Source organism: Sus scrofa, chromosome 8 (assembly GCF_054392235.1).
Source record: "Sus scrofa isolate SSC_HxYL_T2T_F1_AM1 chromosome 8, Sscrofa_HxYL_maternal_Yorkshire_Landrace_v2.0, whole genome shotgun sequence".
NCBI classification, from domain to species: Eukaryota; Metazoa; Chordata; class Mammalia; order Artiodactyla; family Suidae; genus Sus; species Sus scrofa.
The window spans coordinates 105590773-105608226 of NC_139390.1; the positions used below are offsets into that span (position 1 = coordinate 105590773).

Consider the following 17454-nt stretch of genomic DNA (forward strand, 5'->3'; position numbering starts at 1 on the left):
CAAAGGATAATTATTTGAGTAGTATCTTACATAGTAAAATCAAGTCCTGGCTCATGCCATCTCAGATGACCGGGAGTTCTCTCCAGCTCCTTTCTTTTCCTGCCATTGTTGCACATTTCATGCTCCTCCTACTCTGGCCCCTGGAGTTCACTTGAGTGTGGCTGCTGAATGGGTGCCCAAGGCCAAGCTAAATCTGCTCTCTGCTTTGAGGCGTTCCTTTGCCCCAAAGCAGCCTGCAGATTAGCACAGGACACTATCTCTCGCTTAAAACCTAAGAATCTAATCTGCAACACAAATCTTCCTTTTCTTACAGGTCTACCACTATCTGGTGCAAAACCTTTGTATGAACTCGGAAAAGGCCATCCTTCCTCTGGGAGGACAGTCCTACATCAGGGTGTAGTCTGCAGCATGAAGTGCAGTTAAAAATTCATCACTGGTGTATGTCCTTGAGCAGTCAACACCTTACACAACACGCAGCAGCTATACCCTCAGATAAAAGCAGTTATGCAAAATGAGAACTTCATGTCTCAGAGCCTTTCATTTCTGCTTAACAATTCAACAGTCATGCTGCACAGTTAGAAGAGTCCTAAGTGGAAAATATCTTACCAGGCTGGTTGATTGAAAGATTTGAGGGAAAAACAATTAAGTTTGCTTTCTTCTATTCCTCCTGTAGATTTCTAGCAAGGCAGAAAGGAATTCCACTTTTAGATCTTTTATTCTTCCTCTAGCTTAATTCTTCTCAACTTTGGCTGGATATTAGACTCACCTGGAGAACCTGGACAACCACTGATCCTTCTGGCTTAGCTACAGACCAGTTAGATCAGAATATGTGGGGGTAGGACTTAGGCATGTATATTTTCGAAGTGCTTCAGGTAATTCCAAGGAGCAGAGTTGAGAATCACTGCAGATATAAATAATTGAGTTGAGAGGTAGTATAAGGATGAAACGGGGCATTCTCCTCCCTTCTTTCAGACCATACCTCCTTGCAATGAGTTTGGCAGACTCAATTATAATATAAAGGCTGCATTTTATTATTTCAAAATTCTTAACTGCAATATTCAAATCAAGCCTATTAATTCTATTTCTAAAAGACAATTATCAAAATGACTAAATCTATGTTGTTGCTAATCAATTAAACAAGGTGTTATAAACATTACAATTTTCTTTCTAAAAAGTTCTGGTAGAGTGGAAGCAAATAAAGATTACCTGGGTGTAAAAGAGCAGCTTTTTACAACATGAATGTTTCTGAAAAAAATCGCTAGACCTAGAATAGCCTTTTTTAAAACCTTTGAATATAATAATTACCAAAAAGAAAAAGCAAAGGTTAGTACAAAATCAATAGTCGCCTTTGAGAAATAACTGTTCAGATAATTTATGAATGATCTATCTGTGCAAGGTGTAACAGTACCATAACAGAAAACAATGGCATCACTAGGCCGCAGTACTATCACAATATATCAGCAAACCCCAGTTAAAAGAACAAATATTTTTGGCTGTAGAGAGGTAGGCTCTCCAAACACAAATTAATCTCTTTAATGGATTTTCCTTACTTTCATAAAAAATGCATTATGGGCTCTTAAGTCACACTCAACACATTGTTAGGGTTTTATATGATGTGGGGTTGGCACAAAGATGATTTTTCTTTCACACTGTGGGTTAAGAAAAACAAAAAAATAAAACCAACAATGAGCTGGGTGGTTTGGAGCCAGACAATTTAATCACTAGGTAAAGACTGGTAACCAGAAGAAGAACCTGCTTTGTGCAAGAGCTTCTTAAAGCTTGTTGAGAGATAAAAAGAAATTACATTAATGGGCTTTATATTTGGGAAATTTTTTAAGTGTCAAATAAATTTGTCCTAGTTGACCTCTTTACTAATTGTGTGCCTGCAGCATGTGGAAATACCCGGGCCAGGAATCAAACCCTCAACAGTGACAACTGCAGGATACCTAACCTGCTTTGCCACAAGGGAACTTCCTGTTCTGATTTTCTTAAAAACTGATTAAAGGAAAGTTGTCCAGACACACTGGAATTGCTCACGTGTATGCTTGGCCTTCCTTTTATAATTATAATTATTTCTAAGTATCGTATAGATTTATATCTATTTACTGACATAGGTGTAATATGTAGATGAACATTCATTCAGGACTGAATGCCCATGTTAACCAAGTGACATGCATTACATAACTGAGTTTATACTGCTTCAGATACATCAATGTGGAGAGAGGAACTTTGTTGCCATATTCCTCCCAGTGTTTAGTCATACATGCAGGCATGATCACCCACAAGTTTAAGAATTTTTAGAGGGCAGATGTGTGCTGTTCAGGAAGCTATAGTTCACATTTGAGATTTATGGTAGAATCAGCCCCACCTTTTCTTCAGGTTTTTTTAAGTTAAGTTTGCCTAAAATTGTTTTAAAACCACTACACTTTTTTTTTTTTTTTTTTTTTTTTTTTTTTTTTTAATTTTAAGAAGAGGTCAACAGTCAGCCTTCACATGGTTCAAATTAGTCAACATAGATCGGAGCGGAACCTCTGCCCTAGAACTGAATGTAAATTTTCCTGGGAAAAATCACCTAGTGGCAGGACTACAAGACTGTGCAGAACATGCCTCTTTGAAGTGACAGGAGCCACATCAAGTTTGTAACACAAGATCTGCTCAGCAGTGCTATTTCTAAGGATCTGGATTTGACAATCATTGATAACAATATCAAGGATTCCCAGGATGCAATGATTTCAGGCAAAATACTTCCCAGATATATCCCAGGAAGAAATTGCATGACCTAGTTATTCTGGGTTGTCAAACATGTAGTATAACTATATTTCATCACAAAACCAAGTGAAGAATTAGGAGGGCATTTTAAAATTTTATGAGCATTCAAGTAAGTAATGGAACTGGAACAATATTCGCATTAAAGAGGTAATTTAAATTATGGTAGAGAACTACTGCTGTGACTATGGTATCTTAGAGTAATTGGTTTTAGTTACATAATGCTGGAACTATTTTTTTTTTCAATTAACTGTGTGCAGCAACCCATGCATTTTCTGAGAGTTTATCACTGAACTCTAAATTTGTATAAAATCTAATGTGTAGTATGGCTTTAATTTCCCAAATTTCACAGTTAATAACTTTTCTAGTATAGGGGCTAAAAGTCAATGTTCCTTATTACAGTGAACTAAATCTGTAAAATAAGGTATTTTTGCCTCACAAACACCAGCCTAATTGTTACTTATTTCATTTTCCAAAGGAGTACAAGAAAAATAGGAAACAAGTAAGCCTTTATTTTTATTCTCGCTTGACTCCCATCCATTGTTCATGGAACAGGTGAAATAAATTAGGTCATATAAATTTCTTGATTTTAAAAATACTTTGGTGATTCCTTGTGATGTTAATAGTAAATCCAAACTTTTATAGGAGTCCAAACAACTTAGAAGAACTGATCACTGCCTCAGCCATCAATCTCTGCTTAAACCACCATTCCCTCCTCAATCTCGGGTCATTGGTCACTGTGGTAGTTTAATGATGGTCTCCAAAGATGTCCACATCCGAATCCCAGGAAACTGTGAATTATCTTACCTTCAAAAGGAATTCTATCTATGTGGTCAAGTGAAGGATTGATTCTGAGATAGGAAATTGTCCTGGATTAGCCAGATGGGCCCAATATAATCAAATGCATCCTTATAAGAGGGAGGCAGGAGGATCAGAGTCAGAGGAAAAGATGTAAAGGTAGACACAGAGATCAGAGGGGAGAGGAGATGACATGGTGCTGGTTTTACAGATGGAGGAAGGGGACACAAGCTAAGGATTATATGAGACTTCTAGATGCTGAAAAAGGAAAGGAAGTAAATTCTCTCTCAGAGCCTCCAGTAGAAACACAGGCCTGTGGACACCTTACTTTAGCCCAAACTGATTTTAGATTTCTGACCTCCATAAAATGTACAATAAGCTTATGATATCTTAGATCTCTATGTTTGTGGTTATTATAGCAGCAATAAGAAATGAATGTAGACACACTGCCCTCTTTCATTTTCTCTCATAAACAAAACTCTTCCTTAACTCAGAGATGTGCAGCATCTCTAGTCTGTAAGATGTACGAGAAAGAATCTCTGTCTCTTCTTCATCCTTGTCTCCTGCATAAACACAGCACAGAATAGATATGTGTTAAGTAAGTAAATGATGGGAATAGAATGTCAGGAGGTAAATGTATGTACTTGGAAACTGGTTCAGGGCTGTGATTTTGTTCCCCATAGGATCCATTAGAAAACAATAAGCAGGAAACCAAGTAGTCAGTACATATGATTCCTTGGAAATGTTCTCAGCTTTTATTCTTCCTGGTCTATTTGGTACATACTGCCCTGTACTGAAAGCATATCAAAAGCAGGCGATGCAAGCGGTGGAATATGAATCACTCATCTTTCTTCAAAAGTGATAGCTAAGTTTTTGATGACTGCAAACACAAGCAACTATCCATGCCACTAACCATGATATCTCTAACTGCTGAACTTGCAGAGGTTTGGGGTGGTCATTATTCTATCACATATCCCTTTAATAAGGGAAAATATTACAAGGAGAAATTACTTCATGTTTTCAGAAACACTGAAAATTAATCCCAGTTGTTTTAGACCAATTGACCAACTTACACCGAGGATCTTCTCTTATACCTCCTTTTATAACTTCCTGTCCTTCAGTTTGTTCCATCAGACAATGTATTGGCCTTCTCTATTATTTTTCTACACAAAATTCTTTCTAGAAATATTGCTAACATCATTATCAAAAGGTGATGAATTTGAGCTTATCTTACAAACTATTTTTTAACATATCCAAGTATAAGTACCTACATAGAAATGCATATGTTATTGTTGTCTATTCAATATATTAGGAAGAGAAACTTTTAGAGCTTGACTATTTCTTATTAAATACCTTCACATCTTTTCATTTTCTATTGCTTTTTTAAACTATGATTTTCTAGATTCATTTGGTTATATTTAAAATGTGAGCTATATTTTGTGCAAAGAAACAATTTTAATAGTTAAATATATTTTTGAGCAACATATGAAATGGTGAAGCCACATTATTTTATTTGACGAGTAGTACTTATGCTAGGTTTAAGAATGTAGGATTTTTTCTTTCACAGTGATGTACGAAAAATATTTCTTCTTTTGAAAGCAATGCTTTTATATTAACCTAAAATTTCATAAAAATACTGTTCATTTTTGTCTGGCTTTAAAACCTTTTCCATTTATTAAATCATACTATACTATTTCTTATTAATGAACTTAAGTTGGGAATCATTTTTATGAAAACTCTCATGAAATCATAAAATCTCAGGATCTCTTTTTGCTTGATCTAGTCTTACAAAAATAATATTTTCCCCAGAAATTCCCCATCTAAAAACAAGATACTATAATCTTTTTAAAAATTCTTGTAAGAGTTCATGGGGACTAGAGATGATTTCTTGATCAGGGAAAATGACTACGAAACAAAAAAAAATTATAAACAAACAAATTACAAAAAACTTAAATCCAGATTCTTCTACCTATGGAGGGTAACAATAAAGGACAGTGAACAAGTGTTTTCTCTGAGTAACTTAATGAGAGTCACAGGAACTATTTTACTATTAGGATGAAATACTCATCCTCCAAGAATTGTAATGGAAAATCTGCTGAGCATTCAAGACTAGGAACAGTTACCCCCTGGGACACAGAACATTTAATGGATTTTCAGTTCTAAGCTTTTTTCTATGCTTCATCATCGTTGTGCAAAATATCAAATTTTCTTCAGCTTTCTTTTCTTTTCCCTCAGAAGCCTTTGGCCTTTGTAAATCATTTGGGGGAAGAAAAGATTTCATCTCTCTACAGGAAGCCCAGTTCAGTTGAAGATACTAGAATCCAAAACCTGCAAAGATAATAACAAATGTACAATTATGCATTTAAAATTTATCTAGTTTACTGCCAAACTATACAACTTCAGCTGACTGAAATCATTTTTGTGCCTTGAAAATAAAAGTCAGAAGGTTATTTGTCACTAAATGAAAAGGAAAAAAAGATCAGCTGGAAACAGGATTAAATTATGTATTTTACTCCAAGTACTCCCTTTTTAAAAAGTAGGCAGGAGGTCCCACTGTGGTACAGTGGGTTAAGAATCCAACTGCAGCAGCTCTGGTTGCTTCAGAGGTGTAGGTTCCATCCTTAGCCAGAGCAGTAGCAGGTTGCATCTGAGGCTTGAATTCAAAACCTGGTCATGGAACATCCATACTCCTCCATGTTCTGTGTGTGTGGCCATGAAAAAAAAGTAGGCAGAGACTAATTAATCAAAATATTTTGAAATAACTCTCTTGGAGAAGTTTTAGTTTTGAAGCCTTAGTGTCCCTGACTTTTAAGTGACAAAATTAATTAGCAAATTTAAATTCTATTTTATTAAAGCCACAATGTCTGTTATCAGATTTTCTGGAGCACTGCTGATTGTTCTGCCCTTTACTGAAAGCCATTGGGGAAATTTTTATCTTAGCCAAAGAAAATTCTGTAAATTTGATTCTGTTATTGATTATAAAACTGAGCAATATGAGAGTTAGGAGAAAAAAGAAGTGTCTCCAAGGGGGCTGTAAGTCACTTGGTTTGTCTAAATTAACTGTTAAGACAGTCGAGTTTCCTTTGCTCCAGTCTGAGTTTACCTACTAAATTTTGAAGTAGTTTCAAGCATTATTACTGCATATGTAACACAGAAGGCTAATTACCCTCTGTTGAATATTTTAATATGTTCCTCTGCAATACAATTTTTAATGGTAGAGAATAAATTAAACTTATATTACAGGAAGAAAGAGAATCTACAAACTGATGCTTCTTAATTGTCACCAAAGGAAAAGTAAGAGCAACACATGGATTCAGTGGGAGTATTAATAATTCAATCAACAGATGGCTAAGTGTACCTCTGAAAAATGCACACAAATTAATTCTCACTTGCTCTCATCTATTGGGAGGTAGAAGTAGAATTATGACTTTCCATCTTAATGTATTTATATTACTTACATGCATAGATATGTCAGTGAACTAATCTAAGTGAACACAGAGTATAAAGGGTTATTCTGCAATTTCTACACAACATAATAGCCTCACTGCAATTTAGTTCTAAGAATACCTTACATTATTAAACTCGAAGTTCAAAACTATTCAAGTCTTTGTTTCATAAGTTTATCTGTATCTGAGAGCTTTTTAGATTATGCTATAGTAACAAGTCACCCCAACATCTCAAAAGCTTACAACAAAGAAAGGGATTTCATATTATTATTATTATTATTATTATTATTATTATTATTATTATTATAGTATAGTTGATTATTTTGTGTGACTACAACAAAGATTTTTGTTCTCACTCGCATTAATGCTCATTTCAGCTCAGGGCCATATGTTCACAGTACTAATACCCAGTGAAAGGCAGAACCTCTGTCTCATATAAGCTGTTCTCAAGGCAAGAAGAAAGAAACTATGGTGGATCTAGGGAATGCTTTAAAACATTTGCTCAGCTCAGAAGTATCATTATTTCCTTTCACATTTAATAGGCAAAAGGAACTCGCATGGCCAAGTCTGACCTCAGTTAAGATGAGAAAATTTACCTCCAGGGTTATTCCCTGAAAGAAGATGGAGCAAAATTTTTGATTATAACACAATCACAAACTAACTTTTTTCTAAAAATAACTTATAAAACTTTTCACCAGTCCTGCAACTGAATTCATAAGTCTGGTAGAAAGACTTTGAGCAGACATGACAGAAAAATGAAGAAACATTACAACTAATTATAAAGTGTTCTGCTATATGTTTAGATTTTTCCTAGACTGGCTAAAACATTGAAGAACCTAATATTATTACTCAAGAATCTTCCATGAAAGGGTGGATATTTTTATTAGACTATTCTGTCTATAGTTTGAATCAAAGATTTGCACGTATATATCAAAAGATTGTAATGAGAATCAGTTCACTTCCTATTCTGAAATTTAATCAGTAACATAGACTACAGCATGAATAAATACATAAATAAATGTATGTGTCATGTACCAGTGGGGTGAAAAATTTTAGAAATAGGCTCAGCAGTATGGCTCTCCTATTACTGTAAATAAAGAATAGTCCTATCAAATTACTCATGACATTTTTCATAGAACTAGAACAAACAATCCAAACATTTATATGGAACAACAAAAGACCCAGAATCGCCAAAGCAATCCTGAGAAACAAAACCCAAGCAGGAGGCATAACTCTCCCAGACTTCAAGAAATATTACAAAGGCACTGTCGTCAAAACAGTGTGGTACTGGTATCAAAACAGACAGACAGACCAATGGAACAGAATAGAGAACCTGGAAATAAACCCTGACACCTATGGTCAATTAATCTTTGACAAGGGAGGCAAGAACATCAAATGGGAAAAAGAAAGTCTATTCAGCAAGCATTGCTGGGAAATCTGGACAGCTGCATGCAAAGCAATGAAACTAGAACACACCCTCACACCATGCACAAAAATAAACTCAAAATGGCTGAAAGATTTAAATATACAACAGGACACCATCAAACTCCTAGAAGAAAACATAGGCAAAACACTCTCTGACATCCACATCATGAATATTTTCTCAGGTCAGTCTCCCAAAGCAATAGAAATAAGAGCAAAAATAAACCAATGGGACCTAATCAAACTGAGAAGCTTTTGCACAGCAAAGGAAACCCAAAAGAAAACAAAAGGACAACTTTCAGAATGGGAGAAAATAGTTTCAAACAATGCAACAGACAAGGGCTTAATCTCTAGAATATGTAAGCAACTTATACAACTCAACAGCAAAAAAGCCAATCAACCAATGGAAAAATGGGCAAAAGACCTGAATAGACTGTTCTCCAAGGAAGGTATACAGATGGCCAACAAACACATGAGAAAATGCTCCACATCACTGATTGTTAGAGAAATGCAAATCAAAACTACCATGAGATACCACCTCACACCAGTCAGAATGGCCATCATTAAGAAGTCCACAAATAACAAGTGCTGGAGGGGCTGTGGACAAAAGGGAACCCTCCAGCACCGTTGGTGGGAATGTAAACTGGTACAACCACTATGGAGAACAGTTTGGAGATACCTTAGAAATCTATACATAGAACTTCCATATGACCCTGCAATCCCACTCTTGGGCATCTATCCGGACAAAACTCTACTTAAAAGAGACACATGCACCCGCATGTTCATTGCAGCACTATTCACAATAGCCAGGACATGGAAACAACCCAAATGTCCATCGACAGATGATTAGATTAGGAAGATGTGGTATATATACACAATGGAATACTACTCAGCCATAAAAAAGAATGACATAATGCCATTTGCAGCAACATGGATGGAACTAGAGACTCTCATACTGAGTGAAATGGGCCAGAAAGACAAAGACAAATACCATATGACATCACTTATAACTGGAATCTAATATACAGCACAAATGAACATTTCCACAGGAAAAACAAAAAAAATCATGGACTTGGAGAATAGACTTGTGGCTGCCTGACAGGAGAGGGAGGGAGAGGGAGGGATTGGGAGCTTGGGCTTATCAGATACAACTTAGAATAGATTTACAAGGAGATCCTGCTGAGTAGCATTGAGAACTATGTCTAGATACTCATATTGCAACAGAACAAAGGGTAGGGGCAAAAAATGTATACATGTAAGAATAATTTGATCCCCATGCTATACATCAGGAAAAAAAAATAGTGATTAAAAAATATTTATATTAAACCCATATTTTAATCTTAGCACTGGGCTTCTTTAGAATCATTGGCAATATTTTAAGAACAGATCACAGTTTACTAAATACCAAAGCAATGTCAGAGCAGAAAGATATTCCTCCAACTATGAAGTCATCCAGAGAGTCTATCAATTCTTCACCCAAAGCAATCAAGACTAGCAGCAAGTCAGAGAAGTGGGATTGGCAATTGGCTATTGTAGAGACAGGATCCCAGGAGCTCACTTCCAATGCCTGGGAGAAGAGTCTTTAAGCTCATAAGAAGCATAACATCTTATCATTGTTTTAATCACATCATGAGTAACAAAGCTATTTTAATACCCCAGTAAATCTTAGATCCTATCTTCCCTTGTTTTATTTCTTGTCCAAGGACACTATACCCTAATCATCTATATTTTTTAGTTAAAACAGAAAGGAAAAAAACATGGTAACTATACCTCAAAATATTTTCTCCCTCTTGTACTTAAGGTCCACATATTATGTCATGAAATGCAGGATTCAGTAAAAATTATACATATTTTTATATTAGATTCTGTTCTTTATACACAAACCATTCAAGATAGGAAAGTGTAATGTATTACTATGAAGCAATTCTAATTAGACATTTTAAATAATTCCCTTTTCCCTTGAGAAATGATTTCTCTAGCCTTTAGAAAAAAATTGGAAGAAAGAATCCACACGTGTAAGAATGGAGTTCTGACAATAAGGTACCTGTGAGGCAATTCTCAACATACCTGTATTTTGCTTTATGGTGTACTTTTGTGTTTCACATATTCTTTTTAATTAAGTCTCTCAGTCATTGGGAGGATTAAAGACACTGTCTTTCAGAAAACTTGAGCAACTTGATAGAGTACTAATGCAATTTTTTAAAGGAAGATGTGAGAGGACAGCAGACATCAAGCTGAGGGTTTGCTCCACAGCCCTGACTCCTAAGTGGCTGTGTTGGGTGCAAAAGGGTCTAATAGGCAGTGTCAGTGGAGTGCCTCCCCAGTCCTTCATCCTTCCAAGTCCCCTTATACTGTCACCTATACCCAAGAGAGAAGCTTCAGCACATGAAGCTGTGGCATTTTTTAAAAATATTTTATCTATTGTATTTCAAATGTCATCTGAACCAAATGTTTTCCCTCTTTCTTTCCCATTGGTGGGCTTTGCAAGTGTAGTTGTAATTATTGTGAAGCATCAATTGACTAAGCAATGTTCAGGAAGAAATAAGAACAAAATAAATGAACACAGTGAGTACTCAGGTAATCAAATAATGGAGGAAGAAATGAAAATTCCAGTACATTTTAATAGCATTCTAAAAATCCACAGAAGGTAAATGCTGCTTTGTATTTAGAAACCCCAGTTTCTACAGAAATTAGCATTCAATGACATTTTCAATTTGCAGACATTGGCCACAAGCAAACTCAGGATTTTATAACAATTAAGTTCCCTAAATAAATGTGCTCTATTATAAATTAAAGCTTGTTTATTTGTTTGATTCTAGGCTACAATTATTTTCTCTGTAATACTCTTTGTCCCTTGAGAAACAGGAGATTACACAATGTAATTCATAGAAGTCACAGAAAGAGAAAAAAAATAATTCAGAAACAATAGCAGTCAGCTAATGCTAATTTAGTATTTAATTCCAGTCATTCTGGATGTGGCTTTTGAAGAGTAGTTATTAAGCTGGGCTTCATGTTATAATTTACCATTATTAAAGTGAGAACAAAATCAAAATATGCACTTTTGATCAATGCGTGAAAATGTTTAATCCTTATTAATTTTTCCTTTTGTTGTGATTTGCCTGAAAATGTTCCTTTTCTTTGTTCAGCACATTTCTGTTCTTTAGGACTCATTTGTAAAATCTGGAATGTTGTAAGAGGAAAATAATTTTGGAAAATTAAAATGAACTTTTCTAAGGCACTGTTATTTTACCTAATTATTGTAAATAACTTCAGTGAAACTTTTTGTCTTGAAAGTGCCACTACCTTAATTATAAAGTATTCTTATAGCAGCACTTAAAAAATATCAGAATTCTCAGATTTTAATGGTGAAATTAAAAACTAAATTTTTGAGTGATGGCTGTGTCCATATAAAATATTTTAAGGAAAAGGTGAAGCATTTATGCATTTATAAGTAATTGATCCTTTGATAATTTTTTATTATCTAGGAAAGGGCCTATAAACCTTTGGGGACTTTATATTTCAGAGAAGATTTACATGTAGGTTTTTGTCTGTTTTACTTTGGCATTATATTATTTTGCCAGGTGTATTGAAATATAATTGACATATAACATTTGGTTTAAGGTTTACAGAAAAATAATTTGATATATGTATATATTGTGAAATGATTATCACAGTAACTTTACTTAATATTTTTTATCATCTCACATAATTACACATATTTTCTTGAGATAAGAACTTTCATGACATACTCTCTTAGAAACTTTCAAATATTCAATTCAGTATTGTTAACTATAGTCACCATGCTGTACCTTATATCCCCAGAACTTATCTTAAACCTGGAAGTTTTTACCTTTTGACCACCTTCACTCATTTCCCTCTCTGGCAAATACCCATCTGTTCTTTGTCTCTGTGAGTTCAGTTCTTTTTTTTTTTTTTTTTTTTTTTTAGATTCCATATATGTGAGATCATATAGTATTTGTTTTTAACTGATTTATTTCACTGGAAGTTTTTTAATGCATTCTATTATTTCACAGTAAAAATCAATGAGATTATATATACACAGTCCCTCTTCACAAGAGCAGTGATTCTCCCAGAGACCTTGTGATGATATTTAATTCTAGTATTTGAGAAGGATACTAAATTGACTGCTCTAGAAACCATTGTGTTAACTGAACTGCTTGCCTTTATTATGCTAGGAGTGGCACTTTTCTGGTGGCAAACTGCAAGGGTAAACCATCTCATCTCAGTATAGGAGAAACCTTAGAGTTAGAAGGTAAAGGATTGCATCCACAATGGCTTTTTGAAAAGGATAGATTTTTGACAAGAAATGTTGGAAAATTTGAACTCACTACCTCAAGGCATAACTGGAGATAGTATGGGAGACCACTGCAACCAAGCAAATATAACAATAAGGAGAGTTACCAGAATTTGTTTGTTTCCCAATGCATATAAACATTATGTTTACACTATGGTCTAAGAGCGAAGTAGCATTACGTCTGAAAAAGCATTGCATGTACCTTAATTTTATTTTATTTTTATTTGCCTTTTTTTTGTTTGTTTGTCTTTTTGCTATTTCATTGGGCCGCTCCCGCGGCATATGGAGGTTCCCAGGCTAGGGGTCCAATCGGAGCCGCAGCCACCGGCCTATGCCAGAGCCACAGCAACGCGGGATCCAAGCCGCGTCTGCGACCTACACCACAGCTCACGGCAACGCAGGATCTTTAACCCACTGAGCAAGGGCAGGGACCGAACCCGCAACCTCATGGTTCCTAGTCGAATTCGTTAACCACTGCGCCACGACAGGAACTCCCTGTACCTTAATTTTAAAATACTTTATTGTTAAAAAATGCTAACCAATATTAACCATGAGCCATTGGTGAGTCACAATCTTTTTGTAATGGTAATATTGCAGAACAATGATCACAGAGCATCGTAACAAATAAAATAATACTGAAAAAGTTTGAAGTATTGTGTGAATTAACAAAATGTAGCACTGAGGCATGAATTGAGCAAATGATGTTGGAAAATAGTGCCATAAGACTTGCTTGACTTAGGTTTCCAGACACCCTCAATTTGCAAAACAAACAAACAACAACAGTTAACAACAATATCTGCAAAGTACAACAAAGAAAGCCTAATAAAACCAGGTCTACCTGTCCTGACTTAGCTATATCTCACAGTCACTCAACCATATTCTAGATGAAAACCCCTGAACTTGTCCACTTAGAATCTTGTATATGAACTGTCTTGAAGGCTCATAATAATGTCAGAAAGGTATTTCAAATTTGTTTGCCTCTTTTATGAAATAAAGAGCTAGGCTGCTACACCAGGAATATTATAAGATTATTTTGGTATCTTTTCTACTCATTTGACTAGAGGCTAGATCAGATTCTACTAGTCTGAAGACAGAAACTTCAACTTCAGGATTAAGCTCATTGTATGTACTATCTTAAAGTTTGAAGAAAAATGATCAGGTACATCCTGTTCATTGCTAATGGAACTCTGATTATATGTGGGGCACTTCAGATTCTAAGCACTTTACATAAATTAATCTTTTTAATCTCACACCGTCTTATGAGTGGGTATTACTATCACCTTCATTTTACGCATAGAGAAATAGCAAATAGGCGGTGATGGCAGAAGCACACTGGTTCAGGACCAGCCTCTTAAGAAAAGAAAAACAGGAGTTATGTTTAAGATGTTTAAGCCCTATTGTGGAAAACAGGGCAGACTCATCTTTTTAAGAACTGCAGGCAGAAGTTAGGGCATAGCAACCAGAAGAGACCCTTGACTAACTTGAAAGTTATTCCTATGCTTAGTGGTAAAGTTGACTTTGAACTCAAAGATACTTGGGTTTAAATTCCAGTTCTACTCTTCATCAGTTATCTGACTTTGAACAAAATCCTAACCCTCAGTTTCTCTGTATGTAAGTCAGGGAATAAAATCACTGCTTTGTATGGTAGTTGTGAGGCTTAAATAAAATTAATTACTTAAATTAAATAGAATAATGTGCATAAGGTGCTTAGCATCTTCTGATGATCTTCTCTATATATTATTCTGTATTTTTAGCTTTTTGATGTATTTTAAATAGATTCTATAATATTGATTCTAATTTCCAATAATACTCCTTGTTGCCAGATTCATATCCCCAAATCATTATTTTTAATGTGACAGTTTCTGGCTCAATGTTTCTCAAATGACTGCAGCTTCATGTTGAAGATATTGTGTCAAAGATATCATGCTAGTGTTTCACCTTTTCCACATTTTATCATAATATGCTGGAAAAAATACTCCAAATTGAGCTAATAATTCTATTTAGAGAGAAGCATTACCTTTGTCAATTATTATTTTACAGTCCATATTTTCCTCTCAGTAAAACATGATAATTGTTTTTGTCTGATCAACCCCTCAGGTGTGATATCATGTTCAAATTATATAACCTATTCAAAAACTCTTCAAAAGCTGAAAACACATCTACAAGTATTAGGTAGTATGGGGAAAGAATGAACTTTGAAATCTAGTGCCAGCTCAGTTTAAATTGCAGATCTTACCCTTATCAACCTTGTGTAGATTAGAAATCACCTACCATCTTTGATCCTTGGTATTTAGAACTAAAATTCAGAAGAATAATCTCTGCTTTCAAAAAAAAAATCTTATTGCCAAAATTACTGGGTTTTTTTTTACATTTTTTACATAAGTAAGTCTTAAGAATAAATGGAGTTATCCTAGGACTGAGACATAGTTTTGGACCATTCTTACATACTCCATTAAGATCAGCAGAAGACAACATACAGTAAATGCAAAACAAAACAAAAATAAAATACAAAACAAAAACTGATAGACTAGAGATTGTTATTCCCAAACTTTTAGACAGAGCCTACCCTGATTCTAATAGGTCCCTGGTTCCAAAGGAAGGAAATTCATTGGCATCTTAAATAAAAATGGAAAAGGGATTCTTTTGTAGTCCATGATGATTTAATATAGCACAACTAGAAAGAATGAAATTTGTTTACCACGCATGATTTCATTGCATTCAAATTGTGTAGAGAATGGATGACAGCAAGGCCTGGACAGCTGTCATAAGATAAAATGAAATGTGTTGGCTGCCAGAGGTGAGGACAAGCATCAAACACTGACTTAGCCATAGGCTTCAGAAAAATAAAAAGAGCTGACAAGTTGGCCTGATTTGAAGCAGGAAGTCATGTTCACCACTTTAAACCAAAGCATCCCGGTTGATGCTGAATGCAAAATGCAGGGTTACAAAGGATGATGATAATGACGGTAATATGACAGGCTTAAAGAACAAGGGCTCACCAGTGCACATCAAAGAAACATCTTAAGGTAAATTGTGTGAGAACGTTAGATAGTTTTAAACTGTCACCTTGGTATACCTATTGTAATTACTGAGAAGAAATTTATTTCAGCTATTGAAAAAAAACTAAATTCCAAAAGCAAATTAAAAATTAGCTATAATTTACAGATACAGTTTAATTTTACGTATCTTAGAAATTTTGTAATAGGAATCGAGAACTGGATAATCAGTCTTTCTTTCCTTCTTTCTTTCCTTCTTTTGCTTTTCTTTCTTCCTCCCTCCCTCCCTCCCTCTCTCTCTCTTTCTCTTTCTTTCCTTCCTCCCTTCCTTCCTTCCCTTCTCCTTTCCTTCTTTCTTTCTTTCCTTCCTTCCTTTCTTCCTTCCTTCCTTCCTTCCTTCCTTCCTGACCAAGCCCATGGCATGCAGAAGTTCCCCAGGGGCCAGGGATTGAACCCTAGCCACACCAGACACTGGGCCCCTGAAGTGATAGTGCCAGATCTTTAACCCACTGTACCACCAGAGAAATCCAGTCAGTCTTTATTTAGACTATGATTTGACAGTGCTGTAGCTTACACAAATGAAATGATCAGTAAAAATTCAGTGTGTGGAAGAAAGATACTCATAAGCATTTTTAGTGTACATTCTTCAAAAAAGATATAAATAACTCTTTGTAAATTGCCTGCTTTTTGAAATTTTTGTAAGCCTGATGCCAGAAGTCTCTGTTACCAAATCTTTTATAGCTTCTAAGATTAAAACAAATGTTACTTTGAGCAACTAAAAATGTAGTTGAGATTAACTGGGCTGTTTTGTTGACAACATTTAAGAAAGTTTAGAATAAGATTCAAATGCATCACCCTATGTGATTTGAAGCCTGCTTCTCCCCACTCCTCCCTTTGAGCCATTCCCTCAGGACGTTGCAGATACTATAGCCCACATTGAGGGCTTTGCTCATTCCCCTCCCTCCATGTGATGCTTGGTCCTAGCTCTTTACCCTCCCCTCCAATGCCTATTCAAAACCTTAGCTTCTTTTTTTTTTGGTCTTTTTCTAGGGCTGCACTCGTGGAATATGGAAGTTCCCAGGCTAGGGGTTGAATCAGAGCTGTAGCTACAGCCCTATGCCAGAGCCCACAGCAACGTGGTATCCGAGCTTTATCTGCAACCTACACCACAAATCACAGCAACGCTGGATCCTTAACCCACTGAGCAAGGCCAGGAATTGAACCCGCAACCTCATGGTTCCTAGTCGGATTCCTTAACCACTGTGCCACGACGGGAACTCCGAAACCTTAGCTTCAGTAGTCTCTCTGCAGGGGTCTTCCCTAACCACTCCTGTTAGTAACTTACTAATCATATCACATCCTTTTAGAATTAAGAGAACACTCAGTACATTAACTTTACATCCATTCTATCTATCTATCTATCTATCTATTTATTTATTTTTAGGGTCACACCTGCAGCATATGGAAGTTCCCAGGCTAGGGGTCGAATCAGAGCTGTAGCCACTGGCCTATGCCACAGCCACAGCAATGCCAGATCCTTAACCCATGACTTGTTGCCAGGAATCAAACCCGCCTCCTTATGGATACTGTCAGGTTCATTACCACTGAGCCACAACAGGAATTCTCCAAATATTCCCTTTAAATCCTTATTTTGACAAGGTCAGAATATATCCTGAAGTCTCAACAGTATCAAATTGGCAAAAACATTCAA

General features: G+C 35.6%; 1 long non-coding RNA gene across 2 annotated transcripts in view; it reads left to right on the plus strand.

The window, feature by feature from the left end:
- LOC146400962 (uncharacterized) overlaps positions 1-17454 on the plus strand; it is a 363387-nt gene that overhangs the window by 344842 nt on the left and 1091 nt on the right. The gene's annotated exons all lie outside the window — the stretch shown is intronic.